At 37.6% G+C, this 16,250-nt stretch overlaps 1 protein-coding gene across 25 annotated transcripts in view; it reads left to right on the top strand.

The window, feature by feature from the left end:
- Nucleotides 1-16,250, top strand: part of Robo2 (roundabout guidance receptor 2) — a 1,555,468-nt gene that overhangs the window by 1,062,202 nt on the left and 477,016 nt on the right. The gene's annotated exons all lie outside the window — the stretch shown is intronic.

Here is a 16,250-nt window from a genome sequence, read left to right as displayed (position 1 = left end):
TCTTCCTCCATTTTCTATTTGTACTATATATTTCCATTCCTGTTTCCATTGAACGGAAGTTAAAAAAATAACTTGGAGAAGGCAAAAAGAAAAGATTTTAATTATACAAAATGAATCAAAAAGAATTTGCACTTGTGTCTCTAAAATAAACTGCTTTTGGTTAGATAATTGTACCAAACTAACAAGATGAGAGGAAATGTCATTGTGCTTGTGAGCATAACATTAAACAGGGTATCATGTGAGAGAAAGCATGCAGCACTCTTGCCATAGACCCAGTGCTGTGCTCAGTACAAGTTTGTTCTCTAACTGCTGAGGAAGAGACTGCTTGCTCTGCAGCATCTTTGGCCTCAGAGCTGAAAGGTAGGGCTAGCATGACTATTATTAACACAGGCAACCCTGGAGATGAACTGTTAACGGTTCATTGAAAAGTAACAGTTTCTTTGAAAAATCACCATATCTGATGAGATAATATAATTGGAGTGTGTGTGTGCATGTGTGTGTTTTCAGAGTCAATTTGTTATTTTCATTTTTTTATTCACTGATGAGAAATTCATGCCTTGGTTTAAACAAACCATGAGTATCAATTTTTTGTATGGTATATTCTGCTGAAAATATAATCTCCAACTCTAAATATGTCAAACATCTCTTAGTTCTCTGTCTTTCTCTTTGTAAACCATTCCTTTTATGTCCTTGGTGCTCTTCATTCTCAAAACAATTGCTAGCGTATGTTTACAAAGTCCAGGATGAGTAGTTTTCTGCCATTGTTGCTGCTATAAAGTTGTAGCTAGAGTAAAGATTTTCAGTGGGGAGATAGAGATGGCACTCCATGCTCCTTAAGCTTGGAGTGCCATCTCTGTCTCCCCACTGAAAATGCACAGGCTCTCTGGTTAATATTTATGTCAAGGGTGTGAACCTTAATTTGATATGAGAAAAATGTTTTTATGATGAAGAGAAGCTGTAAATCTTATGTGTTGCAAACGAAGAGTGAAATTAATACAGCTTTTACCGATTTTCCTTCTGTGGTGCTACCATTTCCCAAGGGAAATGATGGAAGCCATTTTGGTTTTGCTCTTTTAAATTGAGAATGAAAACATCACCCATGAAAATAATCTTTGTATACATGAGCGTTATAGAGAATTAGGAGTAATATTTTTGCTTTATTGCTAATTTCTGAAGCGTCTTACCAGCACTCATTTAAGAGTCAGCTGTAACATTTCTCCTAGGGGGAAATATGTCTACAAAGTATAATTCAAACACATTAGGTATTCATTTGCAGGGGAGGGAGAATGACATCCAAACAGCAGGAGAGAAAGGAAAATTGGAAAGGGAATGTGCGAGTGAAGAATTTAATGTTTTTGTGAACATTAAATTCAGTGAAATTCATAATGTAATATATAGGCACTTGGACTTAATATTGTACAACTCAAACGATTGAATGCATTAGAACATAAAGAGAGGCACAGTACTGTCTATGGACTAAACTCATCCTGGTACATGCTTTGCTAAGATAATAATATATCTTAAAAAATACTTAAATAAATAAAATAACCAATAAAAAAGATGATTTTGTAAAAATACTTAATTGTATTTGTTTTTGAGTGTATATTTGTCTCTCTCTCTCTCTCTCTCTCTCTCTCTCTCTCTCTCTCTCTCTCTCTCTCTGTGTGTGTGTGTGTGTGTGTGTGTGTGTGTGTGTGTGTGGTGTCTGTAGATGCTAGAGGAAGGTATCGGGTCTTTTACAGCTGCAAAGCAGGTAGTTGTGAGCCAAGGTGAGTGTTGGGAACTGAACTCTAGATCTCTAGAAGACAGCAAGCATTCTTAACTCCCTGTTCATTCCAGTTCCAACAATGTGTTCTTTATGCCTATAATCAGCTAACTTTCAATTAAGAAAATAATCATTCAGAATAGGTAAGTTTCACCAACTCCAATTTTCAGCTAGACAAATACAATTTTACTGTCCCAGGCCATACTTTTTAGTTTATACAAAGTGTTGTACTTGTACCTCAGTGTGTGCTGTTAAGATTCGACTGAGCACAGGGTCCCCATTGGAGGAGCTAGAGAAAGGACCCAAGAAGCTGAAAGGGTTTGCAGCCCCATATGAGGAACAACAATATGAACTAACCAGTACCCCCCAGAGCTCCCAGGGACTAAACCACCAACCAAAGAGTACACATGCAGGGGCTCATGGCTCCAACTACATATGTAACAGAGGATGGCCTAGTCGGGTAACAGTGGGAGGAGAGTTCCTTGGTCCTGTGATGGCTCTATGCCCCAGTGTAGGGGAATGCCAGGGCCAGGAAGAAGGAGTGGGTTGGTTGGTGAACAGGGCGAGAGAAGAGGGGCATAGGAGGTTTTCAAAGAGGAAACCAGGAAAGGTTGTTTTTTTTTTTAAATATAAATTTGAAATGTAAATGAAGAAAATATCTAATAAAAAAGATGTATAACAAAGGTAAATTATAAGAAACAAACACAATGCAGGAGAGACACATTAAAAGGGAAAGGGAGAGGAGGGTTGAGCTCTCTAGGAACATGGAATGAAAGGAACTTAAGAGAATGGGAACCCTTTTCTAGACAAAGAAGTTAATTTTGGTTGTCAAAGTCTTAAAAAAATGTTTGACATCTGTATTTAAGGTTTATGAGTGCTTGGCCTGCATGTATTCATGTTTATCACAAGTTAAGAAGAAGGCCTCAGATCCCTTAAGCTGTAGTACTGGATGGGTGTCAGTACCTGAGCTGCTAGGAACCAAACTTGGGTCCCCTGTGATAGCAACAATGTTCCAAATCTCTGAGCCACCTCTCTGTTTTCTCAAGGTGATATATATATATATCTCTAGGTGTATATATATATATATATATATACACACTAGAGACAAAATTAGAGCGAAGTTCAATAGGTGGAAGTTTTTCTAAAATAAACGCTAAGATAATGGAAGATAGAGAGCAAACTAAGGGAAGCTGTGATGGACTCTTGTCTCTTAATTCAGTAACTTCTAACTCTTCAATCATTTAAACATAGACTATGTGAACACTTACCCTCAAATCTAGTGGAATAAGATGGACCGATTTTCTTATTCTTAATCAAGTAAATATCCATGGGGCCTCTCCTTTGTTAGAAGCATTCTTTTCAGAGATACAGGGAGAAGAATGGTCAGATAGCATACACCGTGTGCTTGCTCTTTGCGAAAGACTGGTTAGAGCTTGTCAGTGAACAGGATATTGTCTTCAGGAGGTCAGCAGGCTCTACCCAGGACAGTGTTTTCTTTGATGACTCTAAGGGCTTTGTATTTGTGATCTTTTTAGAAATAATAGGTTAAAGTGAACACATTTGGGTAGACACTAGTCTAGTATTCCTGATGTCCCTATAAAAGGGAGAAGTAAAAATACAAGGTCGATGTAGGAAACATTCATAGGAAGATGAGGCAGATTTTGAAACAGTTCATCTACTAACCAGGGAGTCAGCATACCAATCAGAGACTTGGAGAAAGCCACAGGGAAGTTTTCCCCACAGTCTACCTTGAATTTGGATGTGTGCTTTTCAGAATTGCAATGTATTTCAGATGTTTAAATCATTGTCATATTTTGTTAATATAATCTGGGGAGCTAAGAGGTCTTGAATATATCCTCGTCGTTCTCATTTACCCTGGTTTCTCTAAACTCGTGGCAGAAGAGTATATGCTCCTTTTCTGTCTTCCCATATGTTTGTTTCCTGGAAATTCATGTATCCTTCATGCTTCTTATGAGGACAGTAAACATTAATCTCTAAATAGTATTTATTATTTTTCATATAAATCTTTCTTATGGTTGTGGAATAATGACTATGTTGAATTTAGGTAAAACATGGTTTAAGATAAAGTTTTGTTTAAATTTTTTCAACTAGATTATTTTTGCCAAATGAAAAGAACTCATAAATGGAGAATGAAATGGGTTGTACTATCTATTCTTGTTCATGCTTGGAATGTGTGATGGTGTCACATCACAAGCAGAGTCATTGTGTGACATGCCCAGAGGGTATGGATCTTTTCTGTGATCTACTTCTATCTCAGTGTGATTTGTAATGTCTTTCTAGTCCGTTCTAAAAAGGTATAAAAATCTGTTCCTGTGGAGGAGACTTGGCATAAATTATCCTTACTTCCAGAATACCAGCATAGACCTCCCAATCAGAATAAATGTACCCACTATTCCCACACCCTATACATTATCATCTTCTGTCTGGGTAGGTGTAAGGGCTTCCTTGATATCTGTACATCATCTGATGCTTCTTGTGAACCAAAGTAGGCTTGGAAGATGTAGCTAATGTCGATGAAGTGTCTTGGTGCTGTCGATTCATTATCAGTAGGATTGTACTTGTTAATATGGCCTTTTAAACTGCTTCCCAATCTTGACTCTAACTTTTCCAGCATTTTCCATGACTCTTCTTCGTGCTGGACTCTGGTTATACTGACATAGTTCACTATCCATAGTATACAGAGACCTTTCCAATGTGAAGTTTCGCTGTTGCATAGAATCTCAGTGATGTTCTTTTTCAGTTCTTAACTTTGGACAACTAAGTTTGTCTTCCAGGACTTGTGAATTGCTTAATGTTGGCAATTTCTTGATAGGTGATTGAGATTCATTCTTCCTATCTCCCACTTTAATCACACATTGCACAAATGAAAAAATGTAATGTAATTATAGATGTTTTAAACTTAAAGTTGTGACCTGAGTATAGCTTTTTAATTATATAATAATTACAAACTATAATTATCCTGGAGCTTTATATACTTTGACTATTTCCTCTCAAGTTATTCTGCTTTTAACTTAACTCAGGGCAGTGTTTATATTTATAAACTAGAAACATACCAAAACAAAGGTCATTTTGTTTTCATGAAACTGTCAGGCTATCTGCAGTCTGTTGAAAAGTGACAGTCAAAAGGAAATAATTTCAAAACATGAATAGGAAATGAATTCTGAGCCTTTCTTATGTTTGTGATTATATTTCTGTTTCTGAGGGAATTGTAGGTAGGTATTGAGGGAAATACTTAATAAATATGAAAACAATTGCCCTTCAAAAATTATAGCAAACAAGTATTTAATCCAAGCAGGGCTAATAAATTGCTCAAGGGAAAAGGAATATAATTACATTTAATCACTATCATTAAAAATAGTATTTAACAGGTTGAATGCTTCTACCTCAGTGTGTTGGGCAAGCAAACACTGGCTGTTCTTTTTCTAGTGTGCACTTCCTCATAAGAAATGAGTAGAATGATAAGAACCCATGATTCACTAAGTGAAAAAGCACACTTCTTCTGAAATCATCTGATGGCAAAGCAGATATAGGAAGAAATGTCCTTTAGTGTGGTTTAAAATTCTGTGACAAGATTCCCTTTCCATGCAGAAGAGGGAGAGAGGTTGCAGACAGCACATTACAGAAAACAAAGATCAACAGGGCAATATGATTAATTTGAAGTTAAAGGAAGGAAGGGTCCTCATTTGTCACCCAGTGCCAATTTGCAGTAAACCTTCGCATTTCATCAGAGGGTTGCTGTGAACTGCTTTAAAGCAATCAGCTTTCCTGGAGCTCCAACTTAGGCATCCTCAGTCCATCCAGGGTCCAGAGTCCTCGTGATTAATCTTTGCTCCTTTCTGTCAACATGAATATTAAGTGATTTCCTCCTGGGTGCATTATTAAGTTGTCTGATTCACTGCTACTTTCTGGGGAATTCACAACTTGACCCTCACACTGAAGGTGACCACATAGGCCTTCCAATGGGCCTGATGCAATTCTCTGTTCTTTCATGGAAAATCACACCGCCACAAAGTCTTATCCCTAATCAGAGATTAAGGTGAAAACTCAAAACCTGCTATTTTCAAAACCATTTTATTAAAAAAAAATGCTTCACTCATGCATAAAAATGTATAGCATTTACATAACAAATTAAGATCCTGTAGGTATAAATGAGCGTTCTCATTAAACAGATAATGATAATATTTCATTTTTGTCACTAGATTGTGCACAGTTATGAATTAGAGATGTAAATTTGAATTTTGATTTGCATAAACATTCAAGTATGTTCAGTTGGATTTCACAAATATTAGTAGGAGAAATGAACTTGTTCCCTCACCTCATGTCTGCAGCCGGGGTGGGTGGAGTTTAGTGTCAGTCTATATTATGTGTTCTCATTTGGGGGGGTTCAGTTTTAAAATATAGCCCTTGCCCCCAGTGCCAAACTCCTGTACACAGGGGACGAAGCAAAGAGCAGATGACTTTTTATGTGTCTTGCTTTATTTTTTCTTTAAACAAATGCCTTCTAATGTGTTTAGCTGCATTCCTCAAACTGTCTTTTGTGTTTAGCTGGTATACTTTGAACGAATCAAGGCAGAGTCTCTTCTGGCACATCAGGGTGTTTATTGGTTCAGCTGCCTTTCTGACAGATGTTTCCTTTAGGGTGGGGAAATCACTACTATAGCTCGTTCAATTAAAAGAAAAAAAAAAGAAATAGTCATGGGTGACTTCACAGCTTTGTGTTTCTCAATCTTAGAGTACCTGCTTCTGGAGAAAGCAACAACTATAATATTTTGTCTCTGTAATATTTTGTATCACTCATGGGAACGTTACCTGCAAATGAATGAATGATGAGTTAAAGAACAGCACAATCGTTTGTAGAAATAATGTCATTTCAGAACAGATTACTGTGCCCAAGGAAGGGCAAAGAAAGTACCACACTCTTCTTCCAAAACAACATGAGAAATCTGCGCTGTGTGCTCTGTTCTTTGAGCCCAGGATGTAAAGCAAAGATTTTACAATATTAAATTAAAATTCATACTGCTAAAAGGTCTTGATGTTTGCATCTCTATCACACCGCTTGTAATTTCATAGTTGGAAATCTGAATACATTAAATAAGTTTAAATGTATTCAAAGGAGCTATAAATTGACAGAGGAAATGCCACCCTGCTTCTGCCAAGTGGTTATTATATCTGTGTGATAGAATACACATTATGATTATAATTTATACAATCTTATGGTTAGTTATATTTATTAGATAGCATGTTTTTTTTCATATAAATTCCAATTTAGAACAATTTTTTCATGCCATGGCTGCATTTTAGGGTATATAACATTGATTGCCATGTTGATAAACTTACATTTCATAGATATGAGTTTCAATAATCAAAGACACTGGTAACATCAGAATTTTATTTTCTGAGATTTTTCTACAGAGATTTTTTTTCTTACTGAGCAGCACCTGTTGAAAACATCTGCTATTCTGTTCCTTGTTTATATGAAGAGTCTCAAGGTGGACGAGGAATATTAAATTTAGCAAGTTGCTCCCTTCACCCGGTAGCATCCTGATGAGACCAATGAAGATAAAAATAATGCAGTTTCAATTTCATTGTTATGTTGATAAAAATAGCATAATGTTTGCTACATATTTTCTGTAGATAGATTACTTTAGTCATGTACCACATTTCTCCTGACTCCTTAGAGGGACTTTAAATTGATGTATCTTGATAGTGAAGAATAGTTTATGTACCATCTTTACATTCCATTCATAGAGAGACCTCATTCTAGTTTCCAAAACCGATGTACAGTTACAACATTTTTTCACTGGAAGCTGTAGATTTTATTGAGAAAACTGACACTGTCCTTTAGCTATGGTCAATTAATATACCTACAGACACCCGTGAGCATGTGCCTGCATGTAGTAGCTTTCATCTTTCAGCTGGCTCTTTGTGTTCTGGAGCATGTTGTCCCAGGTGCTCATCTGAGCATACCATGCCTATTATGACATTTTCAACACACAATATAGGATACAAGATAGTATTCATGCAATGTCACAATGCATTGCCAAGAGCAGGAGTACATCCCACACAGTTGTTACCTCTTAGGTCTGCATCTCACATTATGAGTCTAGAGTCATCAAACCTAAGATGAGCTCAGAAGTGCTAGATTTCTTCCTTAAGAGTTTTGTGACCTTCAGTGTCTTAAGACTGAGATATATATTGACTGTAGGCTTTTACCACTCCAAATTCACTGGGTTCTCTTACGTCTCCAGCTCAGTCACAATGGTTTCTTAGGAAAACCAGTGACTCAGCCTCCTATACCCCATTTTGTGACCTGACTCTAGTCAGCTATAGTAGTAGTTAGGTTGAACAGTCAATGGTTTAATTCATCCACTGATAGAGTTTTTTTTTTTTAATTTTTTTATGAAGGGATTTTGACAGTGTTGCTTGTTTCATGACATTAAGACTGCCCTACTAGTCCAAATCCACTCCAAAAAGATAGACATTCTAATTTTACAGTTTATTGGCTAAACTTATATGCTTTGTTTGTCTAATAACAAAAGTATTTCGAGGCTAATTTCCCATGTACCCACAATAGATGATTTAACATCTTTACTTGACCCTGTCTTGAAATTTATAAGAACAAATTTTTTTTTAAAGATTTATTTATTGATTATTTGTAAGTACACTGTAGCTGTCTTCAGACACTCCAGAAGAGGAAGTCAGATCTCGTTACGGATGGTTGTGAGCCAACATGTGGTTCCTGGGATTTGAACTCTGGACCTTCAGAAGAGCAGTCGGGTGCTCTTACCCACTGAGCCATCTCACTAGCCCCTATAAGAACAAATTTAAGGTTTAAAAATAGTAAGAAACATAGCAAATATGAGTTTAACTTAATGGAAAATTAAGACTTAAATTTAAACTGCCATGAAGTGTAATTTACTGTGGTTTTTGCCTCTTTCTGTCCTGGAACCTTTATTTACCTGCTTGCTATATAAGTTCTCAGACAACAATGGGTATTCCACAGGTAGTGCTGGTCCGTCTATGGGGTCAATCTATGTTCCCACCTTCCAAGAGCTTTGATCTGAGACTTTAGTTATAATTCAGTGTGGAAGTTCTCTGGGTGTAAATGTCAGCTCTCTCCAAAAGCTGCGGCTTGTTGTTGTTGTTGTTGTTCACATCCCACAAGCTTCACAAGCTTTAGGGAATAAATTATTGCATAGTTCTGCAATTCAAAAGCATACTTTAAGAAAGTGTCTGTTTATCAAGTTGAGACTCCATATGAGTTTGTGGCTCTTAGACAAACTTCCTGTTGTCTAATCAAGTGCAGAAGCCACCTGGAGTCCTTTAGGTAATAAAGAATTTCCTCATCCCTGGTTTGTTAACCTAAACAGAAGACAGGTTGAGTGGTAAAGCTTTGTTGACAAGTGAGCGGGTTTTGCTCTCCTGGTAGTTTTCTTCTCTTGGCTTTTGAATCCTGTTTTTCTGCCCAAGCAGTGTTATGCAAATGAACCAATTAATGTTAGATAAAATGATCGTCCTACCTCATGGTGTTTGTAACGGGAAGGGCACCACTGTAAGTCACGTACCCATTCAGGGGACTCCGTAGGCCACTGCAAGGGTCTGATTAGCTCTACTGTGGAAGACAATCGCAGAGGCATCTGCTCCGTTAATTTTGAGGGAAAATTTACCAGATGGAGGCTGAAGATTTAAGTGATTAGAAGGTAGTTGATTGGAATACAAATTGGATTAAAAGAAATTAGATTGATATAAATCGAATTGAGTCACAACAGTTTGTGTTGTTCGTACCAAGGGCCAGTGGATTATGGGCGAAGCAGATGCTACAAATGAGATAGGAATTAATGTGGCTTTGACAGTCCATCTGCGAAGGTCTGAATATCGAGTACATCCCTAATCTCTCTCTCCATTTATCAATGCCATAATGTTAATTAGTACTTCATTCATTAAGTTACTTACAGAAGAAAAAATCTCACCCCTATCCCCTCTCTGCCTGAGAATTTGTTATTCTGCCAAGAATTAGAAAGCTCTTTTCAGCTCGGCTTGTTACAGTCGACTGTGAGGATAGACCTGTGTCCTCTGCCTCAGACATACAACTGCCTCTGGCACCAGGGCAGCAAGTTTCAAAATATTTGCTTGTGTCTTTCTCTCTATAAACACATAGTTGATGGGAGTCTTGCATTAATGGCTGGGCACATTTGCATAAAAGAATGTATAACTCTGATAGTTTAATTCCATATGCATATTATACGTGCTGGTTTTTATAAAATGTTCACTGGCATCAGGTATTTGGCCTAATAGAATATATTTGACGTGAATATTGAGTGTCAGAGTCTTCTGTGAGAAAAACTAAGCAAAATGTCATTCCCAGGACTCTGAATGAATGTGAGAGTTTAATGTCAGATCGTAAGCTATACAGGTCTATGGAAATTTGCAGATTATTGGCACTGTCATATTTGGGCACATAGTGTCTGTAAAAGAAAAATATTCAGTGAATTGGAAGTAAATGAAGCATCATTTGCAATACTCGTGGACTGTTGGGAGTATGATCCATTACAATCCAATGGTCGTTGACAGGAAGCTCCATTGTTACACCTTTGCCTACAACAGTAAAACTTGCCATAAGGAAGGCAGTTCTGCCTTGGATCCCATCCAAGGGACCTGAGGAAGTGGAGACTCCATGTGATCTCACCTCTAGAGCAGCTCAGGGAAGTGTGGACTCCAAGGAGAGCCGTAGAGAAATGCCTGTGGGTATTAATAATTATCAGGGAACTACAACTCCTGGAGAGCAGAGCGGTAAAGACGGGACAAAAATGGAACATAGAATCCTGTGATGCAAGAAGCCCAGCATTCAAGGTTGTGCCAAGTCATTCAGAAAGGATCATGGTACAGACAGATGCAGGCTGCTTGCCAATACAAGTAAGGAGAATTTCTATTTTTGTTAAGTGTAGGAAGGCAATGGCTCGTGTAAGAGCATATCTATTAAGTGTTGTAAAATTTGGGGTTTGTTGGAGAATATTCCTCTGGTCCTGATCACTTTCAGCAATGTAACTACTATAGGAATAAATATGAATAATATATGCTTGACCTAAGCTACTGGGGCCCCACATGCATCCTTCCCCGGCTCTCCCATTTGGATGTGTGTTATAATCTTTCAAAGACTCAGTTTCATCTAATACTTCAAAATCCCCTTTTCTTCTGCAAAGATAGTGTGTTATTTGAGAGCCAGGCCTGACTACAATATAGTGCTATACGAACGCGGCTGAGTGTGTGCACGCTGCCTTCTATGACCCCTCATCTAGATACTGTATTAGGCTCCTATTTCTAATCTGCACTCATTGATTTCAGTTGATCCTAATAAGAGTATCAACCAGCAAGCCAGAAAATTCAGAAAAGGAGAAGGAAAAACTCTCCACCTGGAGACTCTACCATGTAGAGTATAAAACAGAATGACTCTGGCTGATGAGAAAAATCAGGGAAGTTTGTCTCATGCTATCGTGTGAGAAATTAAATGACAGCTAAAAATAATTTAGACTGCGGAGGTCAATCCCTTGTTCCTGTTTTGACACTCCTGTGCTCAATCTAATTGTTGTTTGTCTAATTGGTGGTAGCCGTTCATTAACAGCCGTCAGTACATCAAGGTGGAGTTTATTGAGCCTGGAGGAGTCCTACATGTGTTCTTATTCATGCCTTTTGTTTCTGTGACTGATCATTGGGTGTTTAATATCTTTCTGCGACCCGATGAGGATAATTAAAGTAATCACTTGGTTGTAAACTAATGACAATCTAGATGTAGCCTCCCCCTTTGCTGATTGTTGATAGACTTTAGATAATTGATATATTTTCCCTCTGAAATTTGTTTCAGTGTTTTTGTGCAGTAGAGCTCAAATTCCATATGCTGGACACACAAACAGCGAGGCTGATGAACATATGTCAACTGCATTGATGTAACTACTTTCTTTGTTTCTACTAATGATCTCAGGAGTAATGTCCAGGGGTTAATTAAAGCCCCTAGTTAGTAGAAAATATATGCTTTTTTAAATATTTAAAAGTATTCATAAACAAAATGAGAAAACAATCAGCCAGATTGAGCCATTTCTCACCTTGTTACTTCAGTAGTTGTATCTTACATAGCTGACCCATGTGTTCTAGTCAAGGTGGGCCATTTAGATAAATAGAGCAGGGTCAAGTATGAAATATAGGATTCTGCATTTCAATTGTTTGCCCTTGTAGTCAATGCATTTTTAAACTCAGAAAATAAGTAACATGGCCAAGTGTTAACGCAGTAAAGGATTTCTGGCACCTTGGCCTGTCAGTTAGAGACACAAAGGCCCTTTGGCAACACAAATAAATGTCCAAATACAGGCTGAGAATTGGCATTGAAGTCCAGAGTTTGCACTTGAGTGGTAAGAATCCTAGAGCAATTTGCTTAATCCTGACTGTGTAAACTGGATTGAGAAAGGTCCAATTTGTAAGTCAGCTGGCAAGATAAATGGATTTCTACTTACCAAGGAGGTGGAACAATTCAGAAAACTTCAATAAAAAACAAAACAAAACAAAACAAAAAAACACTTACCTAGATAACTGAATTTCTTACATATTTTTGCAGAATTTAAGCAAAAAGTGGAGGGAGAGCATATATTTAAATCAGAGAAACTATCTGCTTTGGGTCATGATACTGAGGAACTGAGTTTTAAGAGAGATGGTGGGAGTGGGAATAGGGCATAGGTATATGTCTGGAGAAAAAAGAAGATTCCATAGAGATCTAAGCTAAAGTAGATACCGAAGCCACTGAAGAGTTTAACCCCACCACTGGGCTATTGTTTACTTAGGGACTTGAAAAAAGCTGGAGATGAAGCCAGGAAGTAGAGGAGGCTAAGGATTTGGACAAGGACAGGAGTTAGGCCATTCATCTGAGAAATAGAATCTGAAGTCTCAATGAGCCTGCAGGTGAACTCCTAAGAAAAGCCTACAGCTTCCCATAGCTGGAGATCAGAGAGATTTGAGGCTGTTGTCATAGAGATAATAACTGACAGGAGGAGACAGAATGAGCTCCGTGGGAAGTATTGAGGAGAGGATCAGAGGATTAAGCCACACTTACCTGGGGAGCCATTAACTTAGTCCAAAATTACAGCACTCTGTCTAAACTCAGTCGAGAAATTTACATACAACTGAAAGATTGGGAAGGTTCATGTTGTTTTTTCATTTATGTTAGAAACACACACACACACATACTTACTTACTTGTCCCCTAGGTAAAAGAACCACAGGAAATATTAAAGGATCGTCTGTCATTATGTACTTAAACTTACAAACTTCCCATTTCCTTCAAGTTTATTCATTTCAGCTTTTTTTTTTTTGTAAAATCCCACTGATCAAAATCTGATGCATAGAAAAACAAGATGACGAAGGCAACATCTATATTTTTAAACCATATCCTATTCTAAGCTGTCTCTCCTCTGCCTTTCACATTGCTGTGGCAGCCTTCTGCTTCCTTCCCTTGTTTCTCAGCTTCTTCTCTGCTTCCAGTTTAATCAAGTACAATTCCTTGGGTTCTACTCGCTTTGCCTTGCAAACAAGAAAGTGTTGCACTTGACATGTCTCAGTGATGTTAATCTCATACCACATGTTAAGAACCTGCATAAACCGGAGGATGATCAATTTCACATGATCCTTCATTTGATAACGCTTCAATGTAAATAGACTGAGTGGAATGTACCACATTTTTTTCCTCCATAAATTTGTTGAAGATGGAAGATGTTTTTTGAAAGACCCAATGAATTGTGTCTCTTAAAGTTTCATAGCACACAACTCAAGCAGAGAAAAGGTCATTTGAAGACATTTACAGCACTCTTACCTGATGCTTTTTGCCATTCAGTACAAAACTAAGCTCCTTTTTTTTTCCCCCTTCAAACTGAGTCTTTTCACTGAAAACAACACTCAGGATTTCAGCTGCAGCGGTGATATTATCTGCTAGTCACTTTCTTCTGAAACTGAAGACATCGCTTGATAGGAAATTTAAAGTTCTGTTAAACCACTTACTTTAAAAGCCTTCAAGAGATATCATGAATAGTAAAAACTAAGAGGAAAGTAGATCCCGAGATGAAATGTGCCCTGACCATTAAGGTAACTCATATGCCTTATCTGCTATCGTACCTCTAGGTAGTAGTCTAAGCCTAACCAATCATTCACATAGCCTTGCTGTGGTTGGCTTCTCAGCATCATTGTGCTTAACTGAATAAAGACTTGGAAAACATTTTCTTCAAGGACAGTTGCTTAAACTGTATATATTTATTATTTTACTGAATCAATGGCACAAAGTTAAAGAAAATATGAAGTCTAAGTATTTCTGTAGGATCATCAACAGTAGAGAAGCTTGGAGGCTGTTTTTTCATGCCTACTTTGAGCATTTTCCTTTTACTGCGGCGAGAAACAATATGAACTTGGGTTTGCATGCTGCAGAAATAGGAGGTGATCACCTCCATTCAGCTTGTTGAGCTGTAAAATCCATTCATTCTGAGCCTGATAGACAAAGACAATGTGATAATACAAGCTGTATTCAGCTAGCTCCCTTTACAAGGTTCCCTTTTTCCCCCCCAAGGTACAGGCTACTGCAAAGCCTGGACGTGTCATTATGCAATATAAAGAAAAACTGAATTTAGTACAGCCACTCCCACCATTCTAGAGAATACCTCATCCATTGAGATCACAGTGTTGCTCCCTGAGGTGGATCGTTTATTCCACAACGTGCAGTTTTACTTTAAAGTACACAATGTCTTACTGTGATAATATAGACATTTCAAGGAAAAATGTGGGTTTTGGAGGAAAAGAGTATAATTTCACTTTGTCCATCCACTGAAACTATTGGTAACGTGAGATAGAATTGTAATATTCATCTTCCTTTTATGTCATTTAAATCATGTGAGTGAGCCTTCAGAAAATATGGTTTGATGTCTCCTTATCCTCACTAAACTTCTGATGCAAAATCTAGGAAGAAATAGATAGCATTCAAGGATTAACCAGGCAGTCAGTTTACAGGTTTTCATGAAATCCTATTCATACCACAAGAGATATATTTTGCTAAAATAGCTGAAAGCAATGCAAAAGTCACTATGAGAAGTGCAAAAAAAATTACTCTGCATTGATATTTGTTCACGTGAGAATGAGCACAACTTAAAAATAAGTTCATTGGCATGCCTAGATAATAATACTTGCTGCTTGAATCCTGAATATCTAATTTGTTGTGAGCTGTAGTGGATATTTTCTGTGGCTTTTGAACATTTTGATGTCCACTAAATTGAGCATTCTAAATTTGCTTGACTGCTTAATGCATTTGTGCAACATGTTGGTGGGAAACATGATATATTCATATTTAGAACTGTAGACAGCGTATCACCTAAGTTGACCAACCTGCTGAGCTTGAAAGACTTGTGTACTTGGGGATGTACTATTAAATATATCACTCAGAATGACTTAGAGTTCACTGAATAGCAATAGACAGCAGCAGAAGCGAAGAGTGTAGATGTACGCAAGCTGTAATTTTTGCAGGACCAGTTACTTCATCAAAAGGACTGTAGCCTCTGAAACGGGAGTTTGTTGTTTTGACACAGTGGCAGATTCCTCTGAGTAGAGCAATAGTGGTTACACAAATTAAACCATGGAATGCCACAATAATAGCAAACTTTGACTGGATGATGGATTGCACAGCATTCAACGATACTAGTATATTCACCATTGTTCTCTGGTTGGTGCTGCTGTGTTTTAAAAGAAGTAAGCTAAACCTTGGAGATGGTGAGGAACTTGGGATTCCATACTTCCCTGCAGTATGTAACAAGAGTCATTTTCAGTTGAGTTCTTATACTTAGGGAGAAACTTTATTAGCTGCCAAACATAGGGCATGTCATTTACAAAAAATGTGCATGTATTTGTATTATACTCTTAGGTTCCACCCTTCTAAAGCATTCCGTGGCTTAAGAATAATGTTAAGGCCAGGGGTGGTGTGTGCTTTTAATCCCTGCACTCAGGAGACAAGAGTTAGTTTTAACTCTGGGAGTTCGAGAGCAGCATGGTCTATAAAATGTTTTCTAGGACATCTAGGTCTACACTAGAAACCCTGGCTCTCAAAACAAAACAACACAACACAGCACAAAAGAAAACAATACAACACAGATAATGTTAAGAAATTAAAGTAATTCACTTCATGAGATTCACGTTAAACCAACTAACTCTTTCTAGGGTTAGGTGTTGACTGAAAATAAGCAAGTGTAAAATAAGAATCTTTTTATGAATATTTGTGTGTCTCTGTGAGCCTGGGTATGTGTGTGGCACAGTGCATGGAAGACGTCAGGGGTGGGATACAAAGTCTAGGTGATGGTTCTCTGCATCTACCAATCTTGAGACAGTGAGACAGTGTTGTTGTTGTTGTTGTTGTTTGTTGTTGCTGTTGCTGTTGCTCTTCTTCTTCTTCTTCT

The sequence above is a fragment of the Mus musculus genome, chromosome 16 (assembly GCF_000001635.26).
Source record: "Mus musculus strain C57BL/6J chromosome 16, GRCm38.p6 C57BL/6J".
Lineage (NCBI taxonomy): Eukaryota > Metazoa > Chordata > Mammalia > Rodentia > Muridae > Mus > Mus musculus.
The sequence above is the reverse complement of the archived record's forward strand: the minus strand, read 5'-3'. Positions and strand labels throughout refer to the sequence as shown.